Raw genomic sequence first — 15,592 nt, 5'->3', positions numbered from 1 at the left:
GCGCATCTCAGCGCTGGGCAAGGGGTCCCCTGGTCACCAGCCGCCCCGCCCCAGAGGTGGCCGCATCTCAGCCGTGCTCCAGGGTGTCCCACCCTCCCCGCCGGGCCCTGCCTCCAGCGCCTCGGCTGCCCCACGGCAAGATACGCCCCACGTCCCCCGCGCCGCCTGCCAGCACCTCTCCCTGCATGGTGCAAGGACCGGTGGCCGCTGGCAGGCAGCATGGCCCACGCACGGAGGTGCCCTCCGAGCACGGACACACTCGCACGGACATGCTCGTGCAAGCGCTGACACGGACGCCGATGCACGCTCAGGGGTGGACGTTGGGGCACAGGCCCCGCGGCAGATGTGGGGCCCACGCCGCCAGACCCCCTGCCGGGTCGCTGCCAAGATCACGCGTGTTACAGGGACCCCGTGCCCGCTGCCGCCCCTTTGCATGGGCGCCCGCACTCGAGGACTGTCCCTGTCTCTCGCACACCCCCGTCTCTCTCGCACACGGGTACTTGTGGGCACGGCTCGGGACACAGGCTAGTAACCCTGCCGCCCGTGCACACGTGCCTCTCGTGTGTGGTCGCACACCGGGCACCAACGTGACACACAATTCTGGCGCCCTCATCTGATCCTTTCCCTGCCCCCCACCCTCACCCCCGCCTCCCCGGCAGCCACCTGGCGCGGGGGCCTGGCAGCGGGAAAGGCGTGGGGCCGGGGGGGGCGGGAGGTTCCTCTGCGTAATCGTAATGGGGAGAACAAATGAATCACGCGCCCACCCCCAGAGACCGCAGGCCCCCCCGCCCCAGCCCCCATGACCTTAAAAGGCTCCACGCCGGAGTTAACCCCACGCTCCATCCAGCCACGCGCTCGGCCGGTGCCCCTCACTCCCGACCCACAGCCCCCCCCCCGCAGCTCGGCCGGTGCCCCTCACTCCCGACCCACAGCCCCCCCCCCGCAGCTCGGCCGGTGCCCCTCACTCGCGACCCACAGCCCCCCCCCGCAGCTCGGCCGGTGCCCCTCACTCCCGACCCACCCCCCCCCCGCAGCTCGGCCGGTGCCCCTCACTCGCGCGCCGCAGCCCCCCCCCCCCAGCTCGGCCGGTGCCCCTCACTCGCGACCCGCAGACCCCCCCCCCCCGCAGCTCGGCCGGTGCCCCCACTCGCGACCCCAGCCCCCCCCCCCGCAGCTCGGCCGGTGCCCCTCACTCGCGACCCCAGCCCCCCCCCCCAGCTCGGCCGGTGCCCCTCACTCGCGACCCGCAGCCCCCCCCCCCGCAGCTCGGCCGGTGCCCCTCACTCGCGACCCGCAGCCCCCCCCCCCGCAGCTCGGCCGGTGCCCCTCACTCCCGACCCGCAGCCCCCCCCCCCGCAGCTCGGCCGGTGCCCCTCACTCCCGACCCGCAGCCCCCCCCCGCAGCTCGGCCGGTGCCCCCCTCACTCGCGACCCGCAGCCCCCCCCCGCAGCTCGGCCGGTGCCCCTCACTCCCGACCCGCAGCCCCCCCCCCGCAGCTCGGCCGGTGCCCCTCACTCCCGACCCGCAGCCCCCCCCCGCAGCTTGGCCGGTGCCCCCACTCCCGAACCACAGCTCCCCCCCCCGCAGCTCTGCCATCACCCCTCTCTCGCGACCCGCAGCGCCCCCCCCCCCCCCCCCGTAGCTCTGCCGGTGCCCCTCACTTGCGACCCGCAGCCCCCCCCTCGCACCTCTGCCGGTGCCCCTCACTCCCGACCCACAGCCCCCCCCCGCAGCTCGGCCGGTGCCCCTCACTCCCGACCCACAGCCCCCCCCCCCGCAGCTCGGCCGGTGCCCCTCACTCCCGACCCACAGCCCCCCCCCCCCGCAGCTCGGCCGGTGCCCCTCACTCCTGACCCACAGCCCCCCCCCCCCCGCAGCTCTGCCGGTGCCCCTCACTCCCGACCCACAGCCCCCCCCCGCAGCTCGGCCGGTGCCCCTCACTCCTGACCCACCAGCCCCCCCCCCGCAGCTCTGCCGGTGCCCGTCACTCCCGACCCACAGCCCCCCCCCGCAGCTCGGCCGGTGCCCCTCACTCCTGACCCACAGCCCCCCCCCCGCAGCTCTGCCGGTGCCCCTCACTCCCGACCCACAGCTCCCCTGCTCCCCAGTGCCCCTCACTCCTGACCCACAGCCCCCCCCCGCAGCTCTGCCGGTGCCCCTCACTCCCGACCCGCAGCCCCCCCCCCGCAGCTCTGCCGGTGCCCCTCACTTCCGACCCGCAGCCCCTCCCCCCGCAGCTCTGCCGGTGCCCCTCACTCCAGACCCCCCACCCCCACCCCCGCAGCTCTGCCACTGCCCCTCACTCCCGACCCACAGCCCCCCCCCCGCAGCTCGGCCGGTGCCCCTCACTCCTGACCCACAGCCCCCCCCCGCAGCTCTGCCGGTGCCCCTCACTCCCGACCCGCAGCCCCCCCCCGCAGCTCTGCCACTGCCCCTCCCTCACGACCCGCAGCCCCCCCCAGCTCTGCCGGTGCCCCTCACTCCCGACCTGCAGCCCCCCCTCGCAGCTCTGCCGGTGCCCCTCACTCCCGACCCACAACCCCCACCCCCCGCAGCTCTGCCACCACCCCTCTCTCGCGACCCGCAGCGCCCCCCCCCCGTAGCTCTGCCGGTGCCCCTCACTTGCGACCCGCAGCCCCCCCCTCGCACCTCTGCTGGTGCCCCTCACTCCCGACCCACAGCCCCCCCCCCCGCAGCTCTGCCGGTGCCTCTCACTCCCGACCCGCAGCCCCCCCCCCCCCGCAGCTCTGCCGGTGCCCCTCACTCCCGACCCGCAGCCCCCCCCCTCAGCTCTGCCGGTGCCCCTCACTCCCGACCCGCAGCCCCCCCCCCCGCAGCTCTGCCGGTGCCTCTCACTCCCGACCCGCAGCCCCCCCCCCCCGCAGCTCTGCCACTGCCCCTCCCTCCCGACCTGCAGCGCCCCCAGCTCTGCCGGTGCCCCTCACTCCCGACCCACAATCCCCCCCCGCAGCTCTGCCGGTGCCCCTCACTCCCGACCTGCAGCCCCCCCTCGCAGCTCTGCCGGTGCCCCTCACTTCCGACCCGCAGCCCCCACCCCCGCAGCTCTGCCACTGCCCCTCACTCGTGACCCGCAGCCCCCCCCCATAGCTCTGCCGGTGCCCCTCACTCGCGACCCGCAGCCCCCCCTCGCAGCTCTGCCGGTGCCCCTCACTTCCGACCCGCAGCCCCCCCCTCGCAGCTCTGCCCTTGCCCCTCACTCGCGACCCGCAGCCCCCCCTCGCAGCTCTGCCGGTGCCCCTCACTCCCAACCCGCAGCCCCTCCCCCCGCAGCTCTGCCACTGCCCCTCACTCGCGACCCGCAGCCCCCCCCCCATAGCTCTGCCGGTGCCCCTCACTCGCGACCCGCAGCCCCCCCTCGCAGCTCTGCCGGTGCCCCTCACTCCAGACCCACAACCCCCACCCCCGCAGCTCTGCCACTGCCCCTCACTCGCGACCCGCAGCCCCCCCCCATAGCTCTGCCGGTGCCCCTCACTCGCGACCCGCAGCCCCCCCTCGCAGCTCTGCCGGTGCCCCTCACTCCAGACCCACAACCCCCACCCCCGCAGCTCTGCCACTGCCCCTCACTCCCGACCCGCAGCCCCCCCCCCGCAGCTCTGCCGGTGCCCCTCACTCCCGACCCACAGCCCCCCCCACCGCAGCTTGGCCGGTGCCCCTCACTCCCGAACCACAGCTCCCCCCCCGCAGCTCTGCCACCACCCCTCTCTCGCGACCCGCAGCGCCCCCCCCCCCCGTAGCTCTGCCGGTGCCCCTCACTTGCGACCCGCAGCCCCCCCCTCGCACCTCTGCCGGTGCCCCTCACTCCCGACCCGCAGCCCCCCCCCCGCAGCTCTGCCGGTGCCTCTCACTCCCGACCCGCAGCCCCCCCCCCGCAGCTCTGCCGGTGCCCCTCACTTCCGACCCGCAGCCCCCCCCCCGCAGCTCTGCCGGTGCCCCTCACTCCCGACCCGCAGCCCCCCCCCCGCAGCTCTGCCGGTGCCCCTCACTTCCGACCCGCAGCCCCTCCCCCCGCAGCTCTGCCGGTGCCCCTCACTCCCGACCCGCAGCCCCTCCCCCCGCAGCTCTGCCGGTGCCCCTCACTCGTGACCCACAGCCCCCCCCCGCAGCTCTGCCACTGCCCCTCCCTCACGACCCGCAGCCCCCCCCAGCTCTGCCGGTGCCCCTCACTCCCGACCTGCAGCCCCCCCTCGCAGCTCTGCCGGTGCCCTCACTCCCGACCCACAACCCCCCCCCCCGCAGCTCTGCCACCACCCCTCTCTCGCGACCCGCAGCGCCCCCCCCCCGTAGCTCTGCCGGTGCCCCTCACTTGCGACCCGCAGCCCCCCCCTCGCACCTCTGCTGGTGCCCCTCACTCCCGACCCGCAGCCCCCCCCCCGCAGCTCTGCCGGTGCCTCTCACTCCCGACCCGCAGCCCGCCCCCCGCAGCTCTGCCGGTGCCCCTCACTCCCGACCCGCAGCCCCCCCCACCGCAGCTCTGCCGGTGCCCCTCACTCCCGACCCGCAGCCCCCCCCCCCGCAGCTCTGCCGGTGCCTCTCACTCCCGACCCGCAGCCCCCCCCCCCGCAGCTCTGCCGGTGCCCCTCACTCCCGACCCACAGCCCCCCCCGCAGCTCTGCCACTGCCCCTCCCTCACGACCTGCAGCCCCCCCCAGCTCTGCCGGTGCCCCTCACTCCCGACCCACAATCCCCCCCCGCAGCTCTGCCGGTGCCCCTCACTCCCGACCTGCAGCCCCCCCCTCGCAGCTCTGCCGGTGCCCCTCACTTCCGACCCGCAGCCCCCCCCTCGCAGCTCTGCCCTTGCCCCTCACTCGTGACCCGCAGCCCCCCCTCGCAGCTCTGCCGGTGCCCCTCACTCCAGACCCACAACCCCCACCCCCGCAGCTCTGCCACTGCCCCTCACTCGCGACCCGCAGCCCCCCCCCATAGCTCTGCCGGTGCCCCTCACTCGCGACCCGCAGCCCCCCCTCGCAGCTCTGCCGGTGCCCCTCACTTCCGACCCGCAGCCCCCCCCTCGCAGCTCTGCCCTTGCCCCTCACTCGCGACCCGCAGCCCCCCCTCGCAGCTCTGCCGGTGCCCCTCACTCCCAACCCGCAGCCCCTCCCCCCGCAGCTCTGCCACTGCCCCTCACTCGCGACCCGCAGCCCCCCCTCGCAGCTCTGCCGGTGCCCCTCACTCCAGACCCACAACCCCCACCCCCGCAGCTCTGCCACTGCCCCTCACTCCAGACCCACAACCCCCACCCCCGCAGCTCTGCCACTGCCCCTCACTCGCGACCCGCAGCCCCCCCCCATAGCTCTGCCGGTGCCCCTCACTCGCGACCCGCAGCCCCCCCTCGCAGCTCTGCCGGTGCCCCTCACTCCAGACCCACAACCCCCACCCCCGCAGCTCTGCCACTGCCCCTCACTCGCGACCTGCAGCCCCCCCCCCCCCGTAGCTCTGCCGGTGCCCCTCACTCGCCACCCACAGCCAGGCTCCCATACCCCTCAGTCCAGAACCAAGTGCTAGGTGGCACTTGGGGCAGGGAGCAGGGCAGGGGGCTCAGCGGGGGCGCTCTTCCCCGGCAGGCCTGGCTGGCCACAGGGCGGCACTAGGGGGAACTGGGGGGCAGGGTGTGGGGCAGGGGGCTCAGCAGGGGGCTCTCTCCCCTGGCAGGCGATGAGTTAAAGGGACGGTGGAGGTGCTGATTTCCCACACTGCCCTGTGGGGCTGAGGGAGGGGCTATGGGGCTTTGACTCAGTTGCTCCCCCCCCAGCGCCCCCCGAAACCAGCCCTGCCCCAAGCAGAGCCTGGACCGTGAAAAGGCCAGAATCGGGGGGGGGAGTGGCAGGGGGGTTATGCCCTGATTTCCCCGTGATGCTTGATGGGATGTGGGAGGTGCCCAGATACCGTGGTGATGGGCCTGGGGTGAAACCCTAGCACAGCCGTTCAGTGATTCCCATTTGTGTGTGGTGTTGTTTGTGTTAGTGTGTTGCCCCTGTGTGTGTGCTTGTGCATGCGGTTGTGTCTCCTGTGTGTGTGATATTCTCTCTGGGGTCGTGTCTCATGTGTGGGGCTGTGACCCAGTGTGTGTTTGTGTGTGTGTGTGTTTGTGTTTCCTGTGTGAGTGATTGTGCAGGTGTGGGGTTGTGTTTTTTGCATGTGTTGTTTGTGACATTGGGTGTGTCATTGTGTCTCACTGTGTGTGGGTCTCCCTAGTGTGTGTATTGGTGATACTGTGTGTGTGGCTGTGGCTCTGTGTGTGTGGGTCTTCTGGTGTGTATGTCTGTAAAATTGTGGGTGTGCGGTTGTGTCTCTTGTGTGAGTGATATTGCATTTGTAGGGTTGTGTCTCTTGTGTCTGTGATACTGTGGGGGAGGGTTGTGTCTCACTTTATGGTTCTGGGATGTTTGGGTGTGTGTGTTCCTCTGGTGTGTGTGTGTTTGTGTCTCAGTGTGTGTCTCTGTGTGTGTGGGTCTCCCAGCAGGTGTGTGTCTGTGATATTGGGTGTGTGGTTGTGTCTCCTGTGTGAGTGATTTTGTGTGTGGTTATGTCTATTGTGTGTGGGGCTGTGACTCAGTGTGTGTGTGTTTGTGTTTCCTGTGTGAGTGATTGTGGATGTGTGGGATTGAGTTTCTTGTGTGAGTTGCCTGTGATATTGGGCGTGTGGTTGTGTCTCATTGTGTGTGGGTCTCTCTGTGTGTGGGTCTCCCTAGTGTTTGTATTGGTGACACTGTGTGTGTGTGTGTAATCCCAGTGTGTATGTGATATTGTGTGTATGTGTGGTTGTGTCTCAAAGTGTGGCTCTGTGTCTGTGTGGCTCTCCCAGTGTGTGTTCCCACCTCTTTCTCTAGGGCAAGAAGCAGGGAAGCGAGGGTGGGGGGCGGGATTCCCAGGGGGCGGGCTGGATCAGGTAGGAGCCATGTGGGGCAGGGCTGGAGTGTCTGGGAACCGTGTGGGGCAGGGCCAGGAGGAAGAGGGGGGTGGAGAAGGGGGGATGATGTCACCCCAGCTCTTTAAACGGGACGGGGCGGGGGCAGCTGAGTCATGGTGTGTCGGTCTGTGGGGCTGGCCCCCCCACAGCGGCGGGCGGGGGGGGGCCCGGGCTGGGGGGGCGGGAGGAGGAGCCAGGCGGGCGCCGGAGCCAGTTGGGAGCCAGCAGCCGGCAAGTGCGGCACACGGAGCGTCTGCCTGTCCGTCCGTCTGCGGCGACCCCCCCCAGGAGGGGCCTGGGACCCACACGCACCCCCCGTCCCCCCCCCAGCTGGCTGGAGGGGGGCACCGGGCGCCTGCCCCACAGAGGCCAGGAGGTAAGGCCGGGCCGGGAACCCTCCCCACACGCCGCCACGGGTGTGTGCGACTGTGTCTCCCTCGTGGGGGCACCGGGTGTGAGTCGAGTGCAGGTGAGGGGACCCCCCCCGGCCTCCTGGGTCTGTGACTGTGCGTGTTGTGATTGTGTGGAGAGACTGAGGGAGTGTGTGTGTGTGTGTGTGTGTGTGTCTCAAAGGATGGTGTGATTGTGTGTGTGTGATTGTGTGTCTCAAAGGACGGTGTGTGTGTGGGGGGTGATTGTGTGTCTCAAAGGACGGTGTGTGTGTGGGGGGGTGATTGTGTGTGTGTCTTGACAGTGTGTGTGTGTTTGTGGGTGATTGTGTCTCTCTCAAAGGCCAGTGTGTGTGTGTGTGTGTGTCTTGACTCTGTGTGTGTGTGTGTGTGTGTGTGTGTGTGTGTGTGTTTGTGGGTGATTGTGTGTGTGTCGAATGTCTGTGTGTGTGTGTGTGTTTTGACAGTGTGAGTGTGTGTGTGTGGCTCAAAGGACAATATGTGTGTGTGTGTTGACAGTGTGTCTGTGTAAGTACAGTGTGATTGTGTGTGTGTGTGTGTGTGTGTTTTGTGTTTGGGGGAGAGAGATGGTGTGCGCTTCTGTGACCGTGTGGCCTCCGACTGCCAGGCTGTGATTTTTGTCTCTCTCCAGTGTGTTGTGTGTGGTTGTGTTTCTCTTCGATTCGTGTGTGACTCCTGTGTGTTGTGAGTTTGTCTCTAGCATGTGGTTTCTGTGTCCAGTGAGACAGTGTCTCTCTTTAGTAAGGGGAAGGCGCGTGTGTGACTCTCTCTTGCCGGTGTCTCTGGTGTGTGATTGTGTGGTTGTGCATCCCAAATGTGTGTGTCTCTCTGCCGTGTCCTTGTGTGTCCCACAGCGTGTGCGTAGGGCGCAGAGTGGAGTGTTTTGTTGTGGGTAGCCGTTACAAGACGGTTGTACCCAGCATGCTAACATGGTGTGTGTGTGTGTGCGTGCGCGTGCGCATTGGGGGGGCTGGAAATGTGCCATGTCCCCGCCCCCCCCCACGTGAAGGAGGGAATCCCAGAGCTATTAACCCTTGGGGGGCTGGGGACTTCCCGACTGCTGGCCCCCCCCCCCGCCCCATGCTTCCCAGTGTCGGGCATGTGTGTCACTGTGTGTGGGGGGGGTCAGCTCGTGTGTGTCACTCTGTGTGTGTCATGGTGGGGAGTCTGCCTGTATGTGTGTCCCCGTGTGGGTCTGCCAGTGTGTGTGGGTCTGCCCATGTTTGTGTGTCACTGTGTTTCTGCGGGTCTGCCTTTATGGGTCACTGTGTGTGCGGGTCTGCCCGTGTGTGTATATGTGACAGTAATTGTGTTTGTGTCTGTGTGTCACTGTGTGCATGTGTCTGCTTGTGTGTGTGACAGTGATTGTGTGTCACCGTGTTTGTGTCACGGTGTGGGTCTGTCCATGTGTGCAGGTCAGCTCTTGTGTATGACAGTGATTGTATGTGTATGTCACTGTGTGTGTGTGACTGTGGGAGGGGTCTGCCCATGTGTGTGTGCCTGTGTATGTGTCACTTGTTTTTGTGTGTGTCACTGTGTGTTGGTCTGCCCGTGTGTCACTTTGCCCCATGTGTATGGCTCTGCCTACATATGGCTCACTCTGTATGTGTGAGACAAAGTTTGTGTGTGTGGGTCACGGGGCGTGAGAGTCTGCCTGTGTGTGTGTGTGTGTGTGTGTGTGTGAAATGCTGTGTCTGTGCCTTTCTGTGTCACTGTGTCTGTGTGTCACCGTGTCGGGGACCTGTCCTTGTGTGAGTGTAACAGTAATTCTAGGAGGCTGCGGGGGGGTGTCTGTGTATGTCTAGGTCACCGAGTGACACTATCCGTCACCGTGTGACACCTTGCGGTATTGTGTGCGGTGCTGTGTGTGTCTCTCTCTCATGGTGCCCGGTTACCGTGGGATGCTGCGTGTGTGGGATGCCAGGTGTGTGTCTTTCTCCGTTGCTGGTTGTGTGATGCCGGGGGGGGCGGGTTGTGATCCGCCTTTTGCTCCCTGCGCACATGGGTTTGCAGGCGGCTGACTCAGCACGGATGTGACTCTGTCCCCCGAGGGGGTGGGGGTTCCCCACCGCCTGTCGTCAGTGAATCTTCCCCCGTTCCCCCGGGGGGGGATTCTCAGGCCCAGGTGGGCTGGATCCCCCCACCCCTGGGGGGCCAGGCTCGGCTTTCACTATTAAAGCCATGCAGCCGGATTCAAGGCAGCAGTGCGAGGGGATGCACGGGGGAGTGGGGCTGGGTGCCCGGAGTGCAGGGGGGCAGCTCGGAGCATGTGGGGGGGCAGGTTTGGATTGTGGGGCCCCCCATGGGGATGCATGGGGAGGAGTTGGTCGGGGAGGGGGGTGTGCACCCAGCTGTGTGCGTTCACGTGGGCGTTCCTTTCGGGGCACGCATGCGTGTCTGGCTTCATGCGTGTGAAGGTCTCCTTGTGTAGCTACCTCCCCCAGTGATCATGCGGAGAGGGAACCCCCCACCCCAGCACTCCCCCATCTCTGACACATAGGAGGCGGAGCCAATACAGGCCCCTCCCCCTATTGTTGCCAGGCCCCACTCCCCCACCCCATGCGCGCACATGCGGATCAGCCCCTTGGTGTCCCCCTCCTCCTAGTGCCCCATTTCCTCTTGCACGGCACTGCGGCCACACACGCACCTTTGCCCACATTCACTCCCCCTTCATTCACACTCGGCTGCGCGCACTCCCGCCAACACACGCAAGGCTCAGCACATTTGCATGCCCACACCCAGACAGATGTGCGGCCCCGCTGGCTTGTGCATGGCTCTGCTCATGCCCTTTCACGCCCAGGTGCACTGGTCACACACGCGCTTGGTCAATCACACCTACCCGTGCCCCTCACGTGCGCAGGTGTGCACACGCTCTCTGACAGCTGCATTGGCACACACATTCTTATATGCACCTGCCCACCCAATAACTGACGTCTGCACCCATCACCTGGTCTCGCACACTTGGCAAGACCCACTAATATGCACAGTCAGTTGTGCACGCACATTTGCACATGCGTGCTTTCAGCTGCACTGACATTCCCATGCCACTGTCCTCCCATGCAGGGTCACTTTTGCACAGGGGTGAACGGTCACTGTGGCACAATCATTTGCACGGCCCATGCTGTCGGCAACTGATTTGCGTGCATGTTTCGCTTTGGCACGCTCACGCCCGCATGCTTAGCCTCAACGGCCTGTTCGCACGTTCCCTTCTCACAACCATCTGCCCTTGCACACTCACTTGTGCATGCTCTCACATGCCACTGTATCACTACCCCCCTGCCCCTCGCCCGGCCCGGGTGAGTCAGGGCGGCTGCTTCCTTTTTCTAGTGAAGGCAGAACCGAGACAGGAACCCGGGGCCGCTTTGGAGAATGTAGCCGTGAAGGGGAAGGAAGAGGGTCATTTCCCAGCCCCACCCCCGGGAACTCCCCCGGCACTGGCAATGGGGCAGGTTGGGCACTGTCATCTCTAGGGGGTGCCCATCCCGCCCCATGGCTGGGGGGAGCGCACAGTGGGACATGGGGAGGTGCCGTCATCCTTCCTGGCAGCTGCCGGCAGGTACGGCTTGGCTTCCCGGCCGGTGTGGGCGGGATGGAGATTCCCGCCGTCAGGGGCGGCGGCGGGGAGGGGGCGGGGTGGCCCAGCTGACTCCGCCCACACCCGAAGCCGCCGCCGCCAGTGCTCACAGGGAGCCCGGCCGGTCACTAGTGCCACGCTCCAGAGCGAGAGGGAGCCGGCTGCCACCTACTGGGGGGGGGGTGTTCACACAGCGCTGCCCCCTGCTGGTGTGTGTGTGTGTGTCTGTGTACACATCACTGCCCTACTCGTGTGTGTGTGTGTGTGTGTGTGTGTGTGTGTTTTCATGCAGTGCTACCCCCTGCTGGTGTGTGTGCGCGTTCACGCAGTGCTGTCCCCTGCTGGTGTGTGTGTGTGTTCGTGCAGTACTGCCTCCTGCTGGTGTGTGTGTGTGTGTGTGTGCACAGCACTTGGTGTGTGTGTCCAGCTGTTTGCACAGAAAGTGGTTTCCTGTAGGCCCATCCCCCCCCACCGCCTTGGCTCCCCAGTTCACACCCTCGCCCCCCGTCATGCCCCCCAGCTCTGGCAGCCCACGGCCGGCGAGGTGATGTGAATAAACCGTCACGGGGGGAGTGAGAGCATCTGACATGGGCATCGTGCCGCACAATCCCCGGCACACTTCCTCTCACACACACGTCATGGGCCAGCCCCGAAATTCCCACAGCACAGGATGGGCCATGACGACAACGGGGGGGGGGGAAGCGCGTGTGAATGGGCAGAGTGCGTGTGCCCAGCTGGGCTGGGAGCGATCACATGTGTAAACAGGCAGCTCACAAGCATACAGTCGTGCACAAGGAGCTCACGCGTGTGTGTGAAAGTGAGGCAGCGTCGGGGAGCCTTGAGTACATGGCGTGGCCCCAGCACACATGTCACTGGTGTGTCTATGTGTCCTCGGCACTGGTTGGCGTGTCTGTGTAGTTGGCGTGTTGTTGGCGTCTCCATGTGTGACAGGCAGGGCCGTGTGTCATTACTACACGCGATAGCTACACGTGGTTGGCGTGCTAAAGCGTGGTGGGTGCGTCCGTGTGCCATAGGTGTCGCATATCACTGGCGTGTGCCGGGTGCCAGCTGGCACCCCAGAATCCCCCCTGGGAGCGTACGTTGCTCCCCCCCCCGCTTCCTGCCCTGGCCTCAAACTTGTCCCCACGGCCGCAGCCGCTTTTAGCTTTGCTGCCCGCCTTGGCGCCCCGCCCCCCCCCGAGCCGTGTGCGTCACCCCCGCCAACGTACCCCACGTCTGTCACCCACCGCCCCCCCATCCCGCTCCGGTGGAACCAGATGGGGCCGGGGGGCGGGAGGGGGTTGTCTGGGTGGCATCCGTCTGGCGGGACAGGGCTGGGGTGAGTCACGGAGCCAGGGGAGAGGCAGAGCCGGGGCCGCGGTTCTTCCCCCCCCACCCCCCACCTGCTGCATGGGGGTGGGGGTGGAGCCCATGTATGGGTCATTGGCTGCACTTTCTGTCTCGCCCTGTGACATCTCATCCGCCCCATGTGCCTGCCCCACGGTCCCCCACAGCCCCTCAGCCCTGCCCCACAGTCCCCCACAGCCCCTCAGCCCAGCCCACGGCCCTCCCCTCACTGCTCCTCAGCCCTGCCCCACAGTCCCCCTCAGCCCAGCCCACGGCCCTCCCCCCACTGCTCCTCAGCCCTGCCCCACGGCTCCCCGCTGCCCCTCAGCCCAGCCCACGGCCCTCCCCTCACTGCTCCTCAGCCCTGCCCCACAGTCCCCCACAGCCCCTCAGCCCAGCCCACGGCCCTCCCCTCACTGCTCCTCAGCCCTGCCCCACAGTCCCCCACAGCCCCTCAGCCCAGCCCACGGCCCTCCCCGCACTGCTCCTCAGCCCTGCCCCACGCCCCCCCCTGCCCCTCAGCCCTGCCCACGGCCCTCCCCGCACTGCTCCTCAGTCCTGCCCCACGGCCCCGCTGCCCCTCAGCCTGCCCACGGCCCTCCCCGCACTGCTCCTCAGCCCTGCCCCACGGCCCCCCGCTGCCCTCAGCCCTGCCCACGGCCCTCCCCCCACTGCTCCTCAGTCCTGCCCCACGGCCCCGCTGCCGCTCAGCCCCGCCCACGGCCCTCCCCTCACTGCTCCTCAGTGCTGCCCCACGGCACCCCGCTCCCCCTCAGCCCCGCCCACGGCCCTCCCCCCACTGCTCCTCAGTCCTGCCCCACGGCCCCGCTGCCCCTCAGCCCTGCCCACGGCCCTCCCCCCACTGCTCCTCAGTCCCGCCCCACGGCCCCGCTGCCGCTCAGCCCCGCCCACGGCCCTCCCCCCACTGCTCCTCAGTGCTGCCCCACGGCCCCCCGCTGCCCCTCAGCCCTGCCCACGGCCCTCCCCGCACTGCTCCTCAGTCCTGCCCCACGGCCCCGCTGCCGCTCAGCCCCGCCCACGGCCCTCCCCCCACTGCTCCTCAGTGCTGCCCCACGGCCCCCCGCTCCCCCTCAGCCCTGCCCACGGCCCTCCCCCCACTGCTCCTCAGCCCTGCCCCACGCTGCCCCTCAGCCCAGCCCATGGCCCTCCCCGCACTGCTCCTCAGTCCCGCCCCACGGTCCCCCGCAGCCCCTCAGCCCAGCCCACGGCCCTCCCCGCACTGCTCCTCAGCCCTGCCCCACGGCCCCCCGCTGCCCCTCAGCCCCGCCCACGGCCCTCCCCGCACTGCTCCTCAGCCCTGCCCCACAGTCCCCCACAGCCCCTCAGCCCAGCCCACGGCCCTCCCCGCACTGCTCCTCAGCCCTGCCCCACGGCCCCCCGCTGCCCCTCAGCCCTGCCCACGGCCCTCCCCGCACTGCTCCTCAGTCCTGCCCCACGGCCCCGCTGCCGCTCAGCCCTGCCCACGGCCCTCCCCGCACTGCTCCTCAGCCCTGCCCCACGGCCCCCCGCTGCCCCTCAGCCCTGCCCACGGCCCTCCCCCCACTGCTCCTCAGTCCTGCCCCACGGCCCCGCTGCCGCTCAGCCCCGCCCACGGCCCTCCCCCCACTGCTCCTCAGTGCTGCCCCACGGCCCCCCGCTCCCCCTCAGCCCTGCCCACGGCCCTCCCCCCACTGCTCCTCAGTCCCGCCCCACGGTCCCCCACAGCCCCTCAGCCCAGCCCACGACCCTCCCCCCACTGCTCCTCAGCCCTGCCCCACGGCCCCCCGCTGCCCCTCAGCCCTGCCCACGGCCCTCCCCCCACTGCTCCTCAGTCCCGCCCCACGGCCCCCCACTGCCCCTCAGCCCAGCCCACGGCCCTCCCCCACTGCTCCTCAGCCCCGCCCCATGGCCCTCCCCCACTGCTCCTCAGTCCTGCCCCACGGCCCCCCGCAGCCCCTCAGCCCAGCCCACGGCCCTCCCCTCACTGCTCCTCAGCCCTGCCCCACAGTCCCCCACAGCCCCTCAGCCCAGCCCACGGCCCTCCCCTCACTGCTCCTCAGCCCTGCCCCACAGTCCCCCACAGCCCCTCAGCCCAGCCCACGGCCCTCCCCGCACTGCTCCTCAGCCCTGCCCCACGGCCCCCCGCTGCCCCTCAGCCCTGCCCACGGCCCTCCCCCCACTGCTCCTCAGTCCTGCCCCGCTGCCGCTCAGCCCCGCCCACGGCCCTCCCCCCACTGCTCCTCAGTCCTGCCCCACGGCCCCGCTGCCGCTCAGCCCCGCCCACGGCCCTCCCCCCACTGCTCCTCAGTCCCGCCCCACGGTCCCCCGCAGCCCCGCCCACGGCCCTCCCCCCACTGCTCCTCAGCCCCGCCCCACGTCCCTCCCCCCACTGCTCCTCAGCCCCGCCCCACGTCCCTCCCCCCACTGCTCCTCAGTCCCGCCCCACGGCCCCCCACTGCCCCTCAGCCCAGCCCACGGCCCTCCCCCACTGCTCCTCAGCCCCGCCCCATGGCCCTCCCCCACTGCTCCTCAGTCCTGCCCCACGGCCCCCTGCAGCCCCTCAGCCCAGCCCACGGCCCTCCCCTCACTGCTCCTCAGCCCTGCCCCACAGTCCCCCACAGCCCCTCAGCCCAGCCCACGGCCCTCCCCTCACTGCTCCTCAGCCCTGCCCCACAGTCCCCCACAGCCCCTCAGCCTAGCCCACGGCCCTCCCCGCACTGCTCCTCAGCCCTGCCCCACGGCCCCCCGCTGCCCCTCAGCCCTGCCCACGGCCCTCCCCCCACTGCTCCTCAGTCCTGCCCCACGGCCCCGCTGCCGCTCAGCCCCGCCCACGGCCCTCCCCCCACTGCTCCTCAGTCCTGCCCCACGGCCCCGCTGCCGCTCAGCCCCGCCCACGGCCCTCCCCCCACTGCTCCTCAGTCCCGCCCCACGGTCCCCCGCAGCCCCTCAGCCCAGCCCACGGCCCTCCCCCCACTGCTCCTCAGCCCCGCCCCACGGCCCTCCCCCACTGCTCCTCAGTCCCGCCCCACGGCCCCCCGCAGCCCCTCAGCCCAGCCCACGGCCCTCCCCCCACTGCTCCTCAGTCCCGCCCCACGGTCCCCCGCAGCCCCTCAGCCCAGCCCACGGCCCTCCCCGCACTGCTCCTCAGCCCTGCCCCACAGTCCCCCACAGCCCCTCAGCCCAGCCCACGGCCCTCCCCACACTGCTCCTCAGCCCTGCCCCACGGCCCCCCGCTGCCCCTCAGCCCTGCCCACGGCCCTCCCCCCACTGCTCCTCAGTCCTGCCCCACGGCCCCGCTGCCGCTCAGCCCCGCCCACGGCCCTCCCCCCACT

At 69.3% G+C, this 15,592-nt stretch overlaps 1 protein-coding gene across 1 annotated transcript in view; it reads left to right on the top strand.

Moving 5' to 3' along the window:
* The first annotated feature begins 7,163 nt into the window (after positions 1-7,163).
* KDM6B (lysine demethylase 6B) overlaps positions 7,164-15,592 on the top strand; it is a 32,133-nt gene continuing 23,704 nt past the window's right edge. The window contains exon 1 of the mRNA XM_038386259.2: positions 7,164-7,305. The gene's annotated coding sequence lies outside the window, so the exon portion shown is untranslated. The remainder of the gene's footprint in view (positions 7,306-15,592) is intronic.

This window comes from Dermochelys coriacea, chromosome 28 (assembly GCF_009764565.3).
Source record: "Dermochelys coriacea isolate rDerCor1 chromosome 28, rDerCor1.pri.v4, whole genome shotgun sequence".
Taxonomy (NCBI): domain Eukaryota; kingdom Metazoa; phylum Chordata; order Testudines; family Dermochelyidae; genus Dermochelys; species Dermochelys coriacea.
This window is presented reverse-complemented; position numbering and strand designations above follow the sequence as displayed.